This window comes from Nanorana parkeri, unplaced genomic scaffold (assembly GCF_000935625.1).
Source record: "Nanorana parkeri isolate BGI_ZX_2015 unplaced genomic scaffold, ASM93562v1 scaffold2391, whole genome shotgun sequence".
NCBI classification, from domain to species: Eukaryota; Metazoa; Chordata; class Amphibia; order Anura; family Dicroglossidae; genus Nanorana; species Nanorana parkeri.
Window position 1 is genome coordinate 42,420 of NW_017308659.1, and position 11,892 is coordinate 54,311.

Sequence of the window (11,892 nt, forward strand, 5' to 3'; positions counted from 1 at the left end):
CTCACCCCTTACTCACTCATAGCCAAGTCTCTGATGCCCCTACAGTCTGACCTTTTGCTGCATCTACAACCTCAACTACGCCTAGGGTTAGGGTTACTACCCTGTGCCTCTCTCAAGCTCCGGTTCCTCATAGGCTGAATGACCTAGAAGCATCCAGGAGCCAAGACCAAACTCCCAGGACGGGGCTCCTGATGGAACCCTCAGCTACCTTCTTAGACTAGACTAGACTAGACTACAGAGAGGAATCAACCATAGAGAGGAGTATGGCTCACATCTCCACCCGTGACACTGGTAAATGGGTCCTCTGGGTCCACACCAGTTCCCTTCTCTATTCATACCCCCTTGTGAGGGATCAAGGGCATCGGTGAGTGTCGGGATTACCGTTGATCACTTTCCTTTTTTGGTCAATTAATTAAAAAGTGGGGCCGAGCCCCACCAAAGGTCAGAGACTGGGGACACTGGGAGCCCAGCCATGATGATAGTGAAGACCACCATCATTGGGTGACTGACTCATCATCTATTAGGACTTTCTGGTAATAGGTGGGTGGGAGGGAGTCCACGTGAGTAGGGAGTGGGAGGGAAGGAGACTCTGTGATCGGAGGACAAGGTGAGCTAAGGGACGAGTTGGGTAGTAGGCAGATGCTTTGAATGGGGGGACAACGTGAGTTGGAGTGAGGTCCTATGATCTTGGCGGTGAGGTGGCAGAGACATTGTGAGCTGGGGGGCAAGGTGGGACCAATTCACAAGATGGGTGGGAGGGAGGCTTTGTGATGGGCGGGGAAGTGGCCAGGATGGGATGCATTGTGAGAAGAGCATGGTAGGAGGGAGCTGCTGTGGCCAGGAGGTGAGGTGGGTGAAGGGGAATCGATGGGAATAGTGGGGAGGACCTGAGATTGGGGGGGCCACGTGGGAGAGAAATGCAACTGGGGGCCAGATAGGAGGGAGGGAGCTGGTATGACTGGGGAGTTAATGGACCGGGAATGGGTGGGATGTGACTGGGGGATAAGGTGGGAGGTTCTGAGTCAGGGGTACTGTGCCGCCCAATGGTCCAAGGTCTGAGGGGTCTATGTCTTATCTTCTGTTGGTGGTGCCGGGAGGCGTGTTCCAACGCATTGTTTAGTCCCCACCCTACTCTGGACCAATCAGTGAGCAGTATGAATACAAGAACGCATTTAATGTGTAAGACCCACCTGTGCTGATCTCTATAGGGGTCTCCTCATCTTTAACCGTCCCGGTAATTCCATCCCCCTCCACGTCTCTCCCATACGTCTCCTCTTCTTCTTCTGCTTTCAACTCAACTTTTATATTCATCAGATCTTCACCCTAAACAAGGAAAATGGTAGAAGACAACATCTGTAAAGCTGTAATGATGCGAGACCATCTTGTACGGTCCGGACATCGTCTCCGGGAGTCATGTCCATGTTCTAGATGCTCCACCCCACCTACCTGATCATGGTGGGGGATGGTGAGACCTTCCTGGGTGGGATCCCGGGAATACAGAGGGCGGGGACATCTCTCTGGTGGGTTCCTGGAGCTAGATGGCTCCTCCATGTTCTCCTGGTCCAGATCTTTGTGTCCTTTTGGAAACTCTGAACCGTCCATCAGTCCATCTTCATCATCCTCCTCTTTTATCTCTTCTTTAACATCAACTTTAGAATCTCTCTGAATAAGAAATAAATGGTAACAAATGTAGATAATATCCAGATCCAGAGATACCACCAGAGATTGTCCATCATCTACCTGATCATGGTGGGGGATGGTGAGATCTTCCTGGGTGGGGTCCCGGGAATACAGAGGACGGGGACATCTCTCTGGTGGGTTCCTGTTGCTGGATGACTCCTCCATGTTCTCCCGGTACAGATCTTTGCATTTCTTTAGACTCTCTGACTTGTCCATCACTCCGTCCTCATCATCCTCCTCTTTTATCTCCTCCTTAACAGCAACATTCTCAATGTGTAATAAAAAAAAGTAAATTAGAACAATGCAGCAATTGTACAGATACCACCAGTGATTGTCCATCATCTACCTGATCATGGTTGGGGACGGTGAGATCTTCCTGGGTGGAGTCCCGGGAATACAGGGGGCGGGGACATCTCTCGTGGTGGGGGCGGGTGAGATCTTCCTGGGTGGAGTCCCGGGAATACAGGGGGCGGGGACATCTCTCGTGGTGGGGGCGGGTGAGATCTTCCTGGGTGGAGTCCCGGGAATACAGGGGGCGGGGACATCTCTCGTGGTGGGGGCGGGTGAGATCTTCCTGGGTGGAGTCCCGGGAATACAGGGGGCGGGGACATCTCTCGTGGTGGGGGCGGGTGAGATCTTCCTGGGTGGAGTCCCGGGAATACAGGGGGCGGGGACATCTCTCGTGGTGGGGGCGGGTGAGATCTTCCTGGGTGGAGTCCCGGGAATACAGGGGGCGGGGACATCTCTCGTGGTGGGGGCGGGTGAGATCTTCCTGGGTGGAGTCCCGGGAATACAGGGGGCGGGGACATCTCTCTGGTGGGTTCCTCTTACTGGATCCATCTGTAGGAAACACACACACTGACTGAATACATTGTTTCTATGTGTGTATCAGAGGATGGGGGATGTAGGCGGAGCCTCCGTACTGCTCTCTCCTCGTACCCGGTGATGTGAGGGGCGGGGCATTCTCCATCACCACGTCCTTGTAGAGATCCCGGTGTCCTTCTAGATACTCCCACTCCTCCATGGAGAGATAGACAGAGACATCCTGACACCTTATAGGAACCTGACACACACAATGATACCGTCACCACCCAGACACGCCCCTTGTCTGTTCCTGGATCATGTCCCAGAATTCCCGGCACCGCTCACCTCTCCCGTCAGCAGCTCCATCATCTTCTTGGTGACCTTTCATCTCCCTTATTAGTGTAATCGCCCTTCTCTTAGCTCCCTCCAGTTTCGCAACATTGTTTGTGAACTGGAGCCTAAAACGGAATCCACGCCCAAGATGAGGTCTTACTAATGCTTTCTATAGGGGTAGATCACGTCTCTCTCTCTCTGGAGTCTATGCCTCTTATAATACAAGGAAGGGTGGAGACAGATGAGGTCTTACTAATGCTTTATATGGGGCAGATCACGTCTCTCTCGGGAGTCTATACCTCTTATAACACAAGGATGGATGGAGACAGATGAGGTCTTACTAATGCTTTGTATAGGGGTAGATCACGTCTTTCTCTGATACCTCTTATATTACAAGGATGGATGGAGACCGATGAGGTCTTACTAATGCTTTGTATGGGGCAGATCACGTCTCTCTCGGGAGTCTATACCTCTTATAATACAAGGAAGGGTGGAGACAGATGAGGTCTTAATAATGCTTTGTATGGGGCAGATCACGTCTCTCTCGGGAGTCTATACCTCTTATAATACAAGGAAGGAGACAGATGAGGTCTTACTAATGCTTTGTATAGATTATGTCTCTCTCTGGAGTCTATACCTCTTGCTCACTCTAGAAGCAAGTCTATGATCTACCAGAACCCCCAGATCCTTCTCCATCATTGGCCCCCTCAGTGAAGAATATAGAACGTTCGAAAAATTAAAATTTTTCGACCCAAAAAACTCTACTGGTGCATGGCCAGGGGAAGTCTTGGAGCGTGGACCCCAACATTGGAAAACTGTCTCTCTTCCAATGAGATGTTTTTGTCTTTTTGGCGTGTGCTCGTTGTGTACTCAGCCGGGTTTTCCTTCAAATTAACACTTTAAATCATCTCCTCGTTGTCGGAGGTGCGCGGGTCCACCAGAACATCGTTTCTAGTCCGAGCTTCTACAAACCGTCCCCCGTAAAATTGCCTCGTAACAAGTTTTTTACAATTCCAGCCCATTACGTCCCAGAAGAGCTATAACACCCCCAAAAACCTTCACTTGAAGGTTTCCGGAGATAAAGAACATCCAACTGGCCATGGTGGAAGAGAACAGGCACAATGGGGGACTGCCGGGGACATGAACATATACATACAAGAGAATATCTTCTTACCTCCTCTGCTGCCAGCTCCAGCAATGTCTCCTCTCTACTTCCTCCCGGCTCACCTCTCACCCGGAACTTCCTTTTTATATTCTCACGTCACTTCCTGTCTCGGTGTAGGTGAGATCACCACCTGGTGGAGTTTAGAGGAACTGCAGCCCAGTTGTGTGTTTGTACCATATAACTGTGTAGGTGATTTATTGTCCGTCATACCTTTTGCTTAGGCCGAGAAGAAGAAGGTGGTAGACCTCCAAAAGCTTGTCCTGAAAAATGAACTCCTGGTCCATGTAGACCATGTGATTTCTACGGTTACCAAGGGGGATCCAAGTACTGGATTGACTTATATTGGGGAGTTTATTGTACAGTGCTGTGCACACCACCCCGGTAACGGGTCTTACCAGTGCCGGTATAAATTATGAAGCGACTATGTGGCCTGGTGTTGGAGCAACACCACGCTATGCCGTAGTCAAGTCCTTTACAGGTCCTACAGGCCGGGCTCCGATCATCGGTGTCCTTCATGCTTCTGTTCGCTGTATTGCCCCTCGTGCCCCAGCTGCTCTCTGTGACTTCAGAGCCCCCCAGAGTATCCTGAGCCATCTAATGGAGCCTTATACACCCCTGTATGCCCCCCCATGCCTCCAAGTGCACCCCGGAGTATCCTGAGCCATCTAATGGAGCCTTATACACCCCTGTATGCCCCCCCATGCCTCCAAGTGCACCCCGGAGTATCCTGAGCCATCTAATGGAGCCTTATACACCCCTGTATGCCCCCCCATGCCTCCAAGTGCACCCCGGAGTATCCTGAGCCATCTAATGGAGCCTTATACACCCCTGTATGCCCCCCCATGCCTCCAAGTGCACCCCGGAGTATCCTGAGCCATCTAATGGAGCCTTATACACCCCTGTATGCCCCCCCATGCCTCCAAGTGCACCCCGGAGTATCCTGAGCCATCTAATGGAGCCTTATACACCCCTGTATGCCCCCCCATGCCTCCAAGTGCACCCCGGAGTATCCTGAGCCATCTAATGGAGCCTTATACACCCCTGTATGCCCCCCCATGCCTCCAAGTGCACCCCGGAGTATCCTGAGCCATCTAATGGAGCCTTATACACCCCTGTATGCCCCCCCATGCCTCCAAGTGCACCCCGGAGTATCCTGAGCCATCTAATGGAGCCTTATACACCCCTGTATGCCCCCCCATGCCTCCAAGTGCACCCCGGAGTATCCTGAGCCATCTAATGGAGCCTTATACACCCCTGTATGCCCCCCCATGCCTCCAAGTGCACCCCGGAGTATCCTGAGCCATCTAATGGAGCCTTATACACCCCACCCCCCCATGACTCCAAATGCACCACTGAGCATCCTGGGTCATCTAGTGACTCCATGTACACCCCTGTATGCCCCCCCATGACTCCCAATGCCCCCCGGGTCATTGTGAAATGTGGATGAATCCTTGTAGTAACACATTTACAGGTTGAGTCTATTGGGTGGTTGTGAAGGTCTACCCTTGCGGGTGAAGACCGGCCCTCGTTGTATAAAGGGTTTCTCAGCCCTCTCGGAGGTCACTGGGCCCTTCTCACCACTCGCTGGCATGCTCCGCTCTTCACTCCCGTCCGATATACCGGCTTGCCCCGGACTGTCATTAACATTAGTCTGTGGTGTGGCGCCCACCCCCGAAGGAGCCGCTGGATATGAACTTGGGTTCTCCTACCTGGTCAGCCAGCCACCGGCCCCCTGTCTCAGCTCCGGCAACACCGACACTCCGGAACGGATCAGGATCGGGTCGGGGGGTCTTTGTAGCAGTTATTGCTCAGTAGTAACCAGGAGAGAGGGTCGGGGGTTGCTGGATACCCGAGTAACAATTCGGAGGACTCTGTCGTCTCCCTTAGCAACGGCTTGTATCAGAAGCACAACGGTCCTGTGAGAGCGACCAGTAATATGAAGTAGCACCAGAGAACAGCCAGGAATAGTCCGGGACTCTGAGAGAGAACCGTCACATGACTTGTAGTGCACCAACCGGCTTCTCTTCTGTATAGTACCTGAGAGTAGGGTGAGGGATCTCTTACAGGGTTCCAGACGGCTCCTCTCACCAGCTCCTCCGCGACACTCTTCAATAAGCAGATTCCACCTCCAGCCCAACTTCCATCAGGTTCCTTTCCAGTAGCATCTAAGGTCCCTGGGCCCCCAACACCTGCCACATGCTGAGGCCCAGACCAGGCATCCTGTAGTATCTTAGACCTCTAGGCCCCCAGTATCTGCCACATGAGGAGGCCTAGACCAGGCGTCCTGTAATATCTTAGGCCTCTGGGCCCCCAGGACCTGCCACATGCTGAGGCCCAGACCAGGCGTCCTGTAATATCTTAGGCCTCTGGGCCCCCAGTATCTGCCACATGCTGAGGCCTAGACCAGGCATCCTGTAGTATCTTAGGCCTCTAGGCCCCCAGCACCTGCCACATGCTGAGGCCCAGACCAGGCATCCTGTAGTATCTTAGGCCTCTAGGCCCCCAGTATCTGCCAAGGCCACAACACATGATAAACAGGCTTCTATGGCAGCACACACTTATGCTACCTACTCCCAGTCCAGCACACTGGGAGGTACACGTTGCCCTTCAGACACGTGACTACAAGTCCTGCGTCTGCTAGGCTAAGTGTGACCAGACTGAACTTCTCAGGTGAGTGTTGTACATTGATTTTAACATTTTGATGTCTTCGCGAGCTGCCGACATACAATACACTGAAGAGGAGAAGGATTTTGAGAAGATCCATCACTATAGCCCTCACAGAGTTGAGAAGTCCACCTTCTACTCATCAGGAGCTCACTCGTGCGGAGGAACATCTCATCTCGGGAGTGATCCTCACAAAGAACCCAACATGAGATCCATCTGAACCTTTCTACCAGAACATGGCCATCATGGAGGCAACTCAACGGAGACTCGTAGAGAAAACCACGTGGAGGACCTTACACGACACCGGTCATTGAAATATCAGAACTGACCATTATAGACACCACGGGCTTCGTTGACGCTTGGTCTCGGCCTCCATGGAGATCAGAGGACCAAGGTTCATCAGAAAGAAGAACCTTACACAACTGTTGCTATTGACTAAGGTCTCTTTGGTCACCATGACATAAACTATTCGGTGATATCAACCCTCCTCAATATTATCTTTCCTTAAAAATAACTCAGAACTCAGTACGGTGGAGTCAGGAATCGCGAGTCATGTGACATCAGAAACGTTGGCTGTTTATTGAATTTTGTATGTACACGGCGTTATCAGGAAGATCTCGGTGAGCAGAAGCTCCATCCTGAGCTACATGGAGACAGATCCACATGCTGCACCTTCACAGTCATCGGACATCAACGGGTGCCGATAAATATGAAGCTTCCGTACCTTCATTCATGGGAGGAGCTTCAGATTCACTATGAGTTCAACCCAAACCACAGGGGGATAGAAAGGGCCAGATTGGGCAAGTTCTCCGGCCGGCTCATACGTTCAGTGGTAGTAGATGACGTCTTCCGCACCCCCCTCCCCCGCGCTAGTTTGTTTCAAATTGTGATCAAAGCCACCGGGGATCCCAAGAAAGCCAGTGAGCAGATGTGGTCGGTGATGTCCACCGGCATCCCGGGTTGGTTTGTTGACATTGAGCAGTCGTAGAAGTGCGATGGGAGGGAATAGTTGTGTTAAATAACGTAAGGTCTCCCGAAAATCAACACCAGGCTCTTATTCAAGTACCCAAGACAGTGTCCATGTGCCCTCAAGAACCAAGCCAGGCCACATGCCCTCAAAACTGGGAGGAGCATCCCCCTCCTCCCAGCAAGGCATCTAGGTTCCATGTTTTTGGGGACTCCTCCCCACCACCCTGGCCTTGGCAGATGGGGATAAAGGCCTCCTCCCCACAACCCAGGCCCTGGCAGATGGGGATAAAGGCCTCCTCCCCACAACCCAGGCCCTGGTGGATGGGAATAAGGGCCTCCTCCCCCACTACCCTGGCCCTGGTGGATGGGGATAAAGGCCTCCTCCCCCACAACCCTGGTGGATGGGATAAGGGTCTCCTCCCCATAACCCTGGCAGATGGGGATAAAGGCCTCCTCCCCACAACCCTGGTGGATGGGATAAGGGTCTCCTCCCCATAACCCTGGTGGATGGGGATAAGGGCCTCCTCCCCCACAACCCTGGCCCTGGTGGATGGGGATAAGGGCCTCCTCCCCCACAACCCTGGCCCTGGTGGATGGTAATAAAGGGCCTCCTCCCCCACAACCCTGGCCCTGGTGGATGGTAATAAAGGGCCTCCTCCCCCACAACCCTGGCCCTGGTGGATGGTAATAAAGGGCCTCCTCACCATCAACCCAGGCCCTGGTGGATGGGGATAAGGGCCTCCTCACCATCAACCCAGGCCCTGGTGGATGGGGATAAGGGCCTCCTCCCCCACAACCCAGGCCCTGGTGGATGGGGATAAGGGCCTCCTCCCCCACAACCCTGGACCTGGCGGATAGGGATAAAGGCCTCCCTAGGGGGACAAAATTTATTCAGTAACGGACATGTGTGTGTTTAATAGAATCAACTAATAAACGTATTATATATACACACTGCACTGTACATATAAGGTACATGGTGTATATGCACATGCGTGTGTTATGTCATATTTACATGACAGGCATTACAGCTGCTCTAACACTGTCAGTCCTGTCATGTAGTCTGATCTCCCCTTCTCTTCATCCACAAGCAATATCTAGCTCCTCCCTCACCATGATGTCTCCCTTTGGAAGATCAGACTACACTGCTAGAGGGACTCAACTAGTATCTACATGGCTTGTGCATTACTGGCCAGTGATGTGGCTTCTCCCCCGTGTGTGCTGTGATGTTTAGCGAGATCCGACTTGCGTACAAAACATTTCCCGCACTCAGGACAGGAGTGCGGCTTCTCCCCCGTGTGGCTTATCAGATGTACAGAAAGATTCGACTTGTCTGAAAAACTTTTCCCACACTCAGAGCAGGAATACGGCTTCTCGCCCGTGTGGCTTCTCCGATGTATAGAAAGATAAGACCTCTGCGAATAACATTTCCCACAATCAGGACAGGAATACGGCTTCTCCCCCGTGTGAGTCCTTTGATGCGCCGTGAGATCTGGTTTACGTTGAAAACGTTTCCCACACTCAGGGCAGGCATACGGCTTCTCCCCCGTGTGAGATCTTTGATGCGCGACAAGTTCTGATTTCCAAGGAAAACATTTCCCGCACAAAGGGCACGCATGCGGCTTTTCGCCCCTGTGGTCTTTTTGATGTACAGAAAGGCTGGACCTCCGTGCAAAACACTTCCCGCACTCAGGACAGGCATATGGCCTTTCACCCGTGTGAGATCTTTGATGTGTGACAAGTTCTGATTTCCGAGAATAACTTTTCCCACACTCGGGGCAGGAATACGGTTTCTCGCCCGTGTGAGATCTTTGATGTACAGAAAGATAGGACTTCCGTGAAAAATATTTCCCGCACTCGGGGCAGGAATACGGCTTCTCCCCCGTGTGGCATATTTGGTGTCTGACAAGTTCTGATTTCAACGGATAACACTGCCCGCAGTCCGCACAGGAAAATGGCATCTTGCCCGTGTGATATACCTGATGTCTGAAAAGTTGGGATTGCCACAGAAAACTTTCTCCGCACTCGGAACAGTTATACGGCTTCTCTCCGGAGTGACATCTTAGGTGCATGACCAACTGAGATTTCCGCGAGTAACATTTCTCGCACTGAGGGCAGGAAAACGGCCTCTCCCCCGTGTGAGAAACCTGATGCCTCTCTAAATTTGATTTGGTGACAAAACCTTTCCCGCACTCCGGGCAGGAAAACGGCTTCTCACCTGTGTGAGATCTCTGATGCACCACAAGTTGGGGTTTGGTTGGAAAAGACTGACCGCACTCCGAGCAGGAATACGGCAGCTGACCCGAGTGGCACCTCATGTGCACCCGAAGACTGGACTTGAAGCGGAAAATCTTTCCACATTGGGTGCAGGGATAGGACTGCTCGCTGGAGTGGGACCTCATGTGAACGTGAAGACTGGAATTAAAGCGAAAATGTTTCCCGCACTCGGAACAGGAATATGGCCGCTCGCCCGAGTGGCACCTCAGGTGGACACGAAGGCCGGATTTAAAATGAAAACGTTTCCCGCACTCAGGACAGGAATACCTCTTTTCCGCTGGGAGGGCGGCAACGTCCCCCCCAGTCTGAGGTTCCTCAGGATTGGAGGAGTACGAGGGTCCGTCCGCACTGTGGGGCAGCTGGTGGACATTATGGTCTTCTCCTAGACTATACTGTGTGACTTCCTCATCTTCTACTTTACAGTCCGGAGGCAACGTGAGACGTTCCTCTGAGGGCTTCTTGACGTCCCGCCCATGGTCTAGAAAACAAGAGAACAGGATTTCAGTACTGATCATACATTTCTGTTCTTGGAGTCCCTTGGAGGACCCAGGAAGTCTTAGACCGTCAAGTTTACTGCCTCCTACAGAAGGTTTGGACACTGGCAAAAAAAAAATGTGTAGGCCCGCCCAGGATAACTCCTCCTACACCCAATGTGCCTCACTTTGTAGCAGGACAATGCCAAGAGCATGAAATACAGAAGGATGGAACCCGGGTTCCTCAATGGAGTCCAAAAACCCTATTTTCTCTCTCATCCATTGAGGTACACAGGAAGTCCTAGGCTCTCGGAACGTCCAGAAGAAGACTGAGGGCCTAGCAACAAAATGCTGACAGGTCCTCGAAAATCAACAGAATAGGTGGCTACCTGCAGCTCAAAGAGCTGCCTGAAGGACCTCACATCTGAAGGTGGCATCTAATGAGGCTTCAACTTGGAGAACTTGTGGGCAGAAGACCAGATCTGGGGATAAGGGCCTCCTCCCCCACAACCTTGGCCCTGGTGGATGGGGACCAATCATTGAGCATGAGAGTGTTTATGACCCACCTCTGCTGATCTCTGTAGGCGTGTCCTCCTCTATGGATGTCCTCATCATCCCGGCCTCCTCTATGGATGTCCTCATCATCCCGGCCTCCTCCTCCGTATATCGCCGATCATCCCTCACGTACGTCTCTTCCTCTACTTCTTCTTTCACCTCAACTTTGATATCCGTCAGATCTTCACCCTAAACCAAGAAAATGAGAGAAAACATCATCTGTAATATAGAAGCTTCAATGACGTGAGACCACCTAGAAAATGTCACATTGTAGGGTCCATCCATCATCTCCACGTGTCACGTTCTAGATGCTCCGCCCACCAACCTGATCATGGTGGGGGATGGTGAGACCTTCCTGTCTGGAATCCCGGGAATACAGAGGACGGGGACATCTCTCTGGTGGGTTTCTATTATGAGGTGGCTCCATCTTATCCTTGTGTCCTTCAGAAAGCTCCTCCATCACCCCGTACTCCTCATCCTCCTCCTTATACTCCTCTTTAACGACAATATGATTAACCCCGAAGTCTCCACTCTGAGTATAAAATAAGACATTCATTGTAACAAACACGCTTGTATATAAATTATGACTTCCAATCATTGTCCATCACCTACCTGATCATGGTGGGGGACGGTGAGATCTTCCTGGGTGGGGTCCCGGGAATACAGGGGGCGGGGACATCTCTCATGGTGAGGAATGACTCCCAGAATCCTCCTCACCTCTCCAGTCAGGTCATGTGACCTCCCAGAATCCTCCTCACCTCTCCGGTCAGCAGGTAGATGATCTCCAGAGTGAAGTTTAGCACCTTCTCAGTCAAGTAACTCCGGTTCTCCTCCATCCTCATCCGTTCAGTCATTTGATCTCTGGGGGTTTCCTTGTAGATGGATAACTTTGGAAAATTAGGGTAAGAATTATTCGGATGGTTTTGGTCACACAATAATAGAAAGGGGATGTGAGGGGGGGGGGGGGACAAAGGG

The 11,892-nt window shown here is 52.0% G+C and overlaps 1 pseudogene; it reads right to left on the reverse strand.

Annotated features, from left to right (window-relative positions):
- LOC108801575 overlaps positions 1–11,892 on the reverse strand; it is a 66,197-nt pseudogene that overhangs the window by 19,160 nt on the left and 35,145 nt on the right.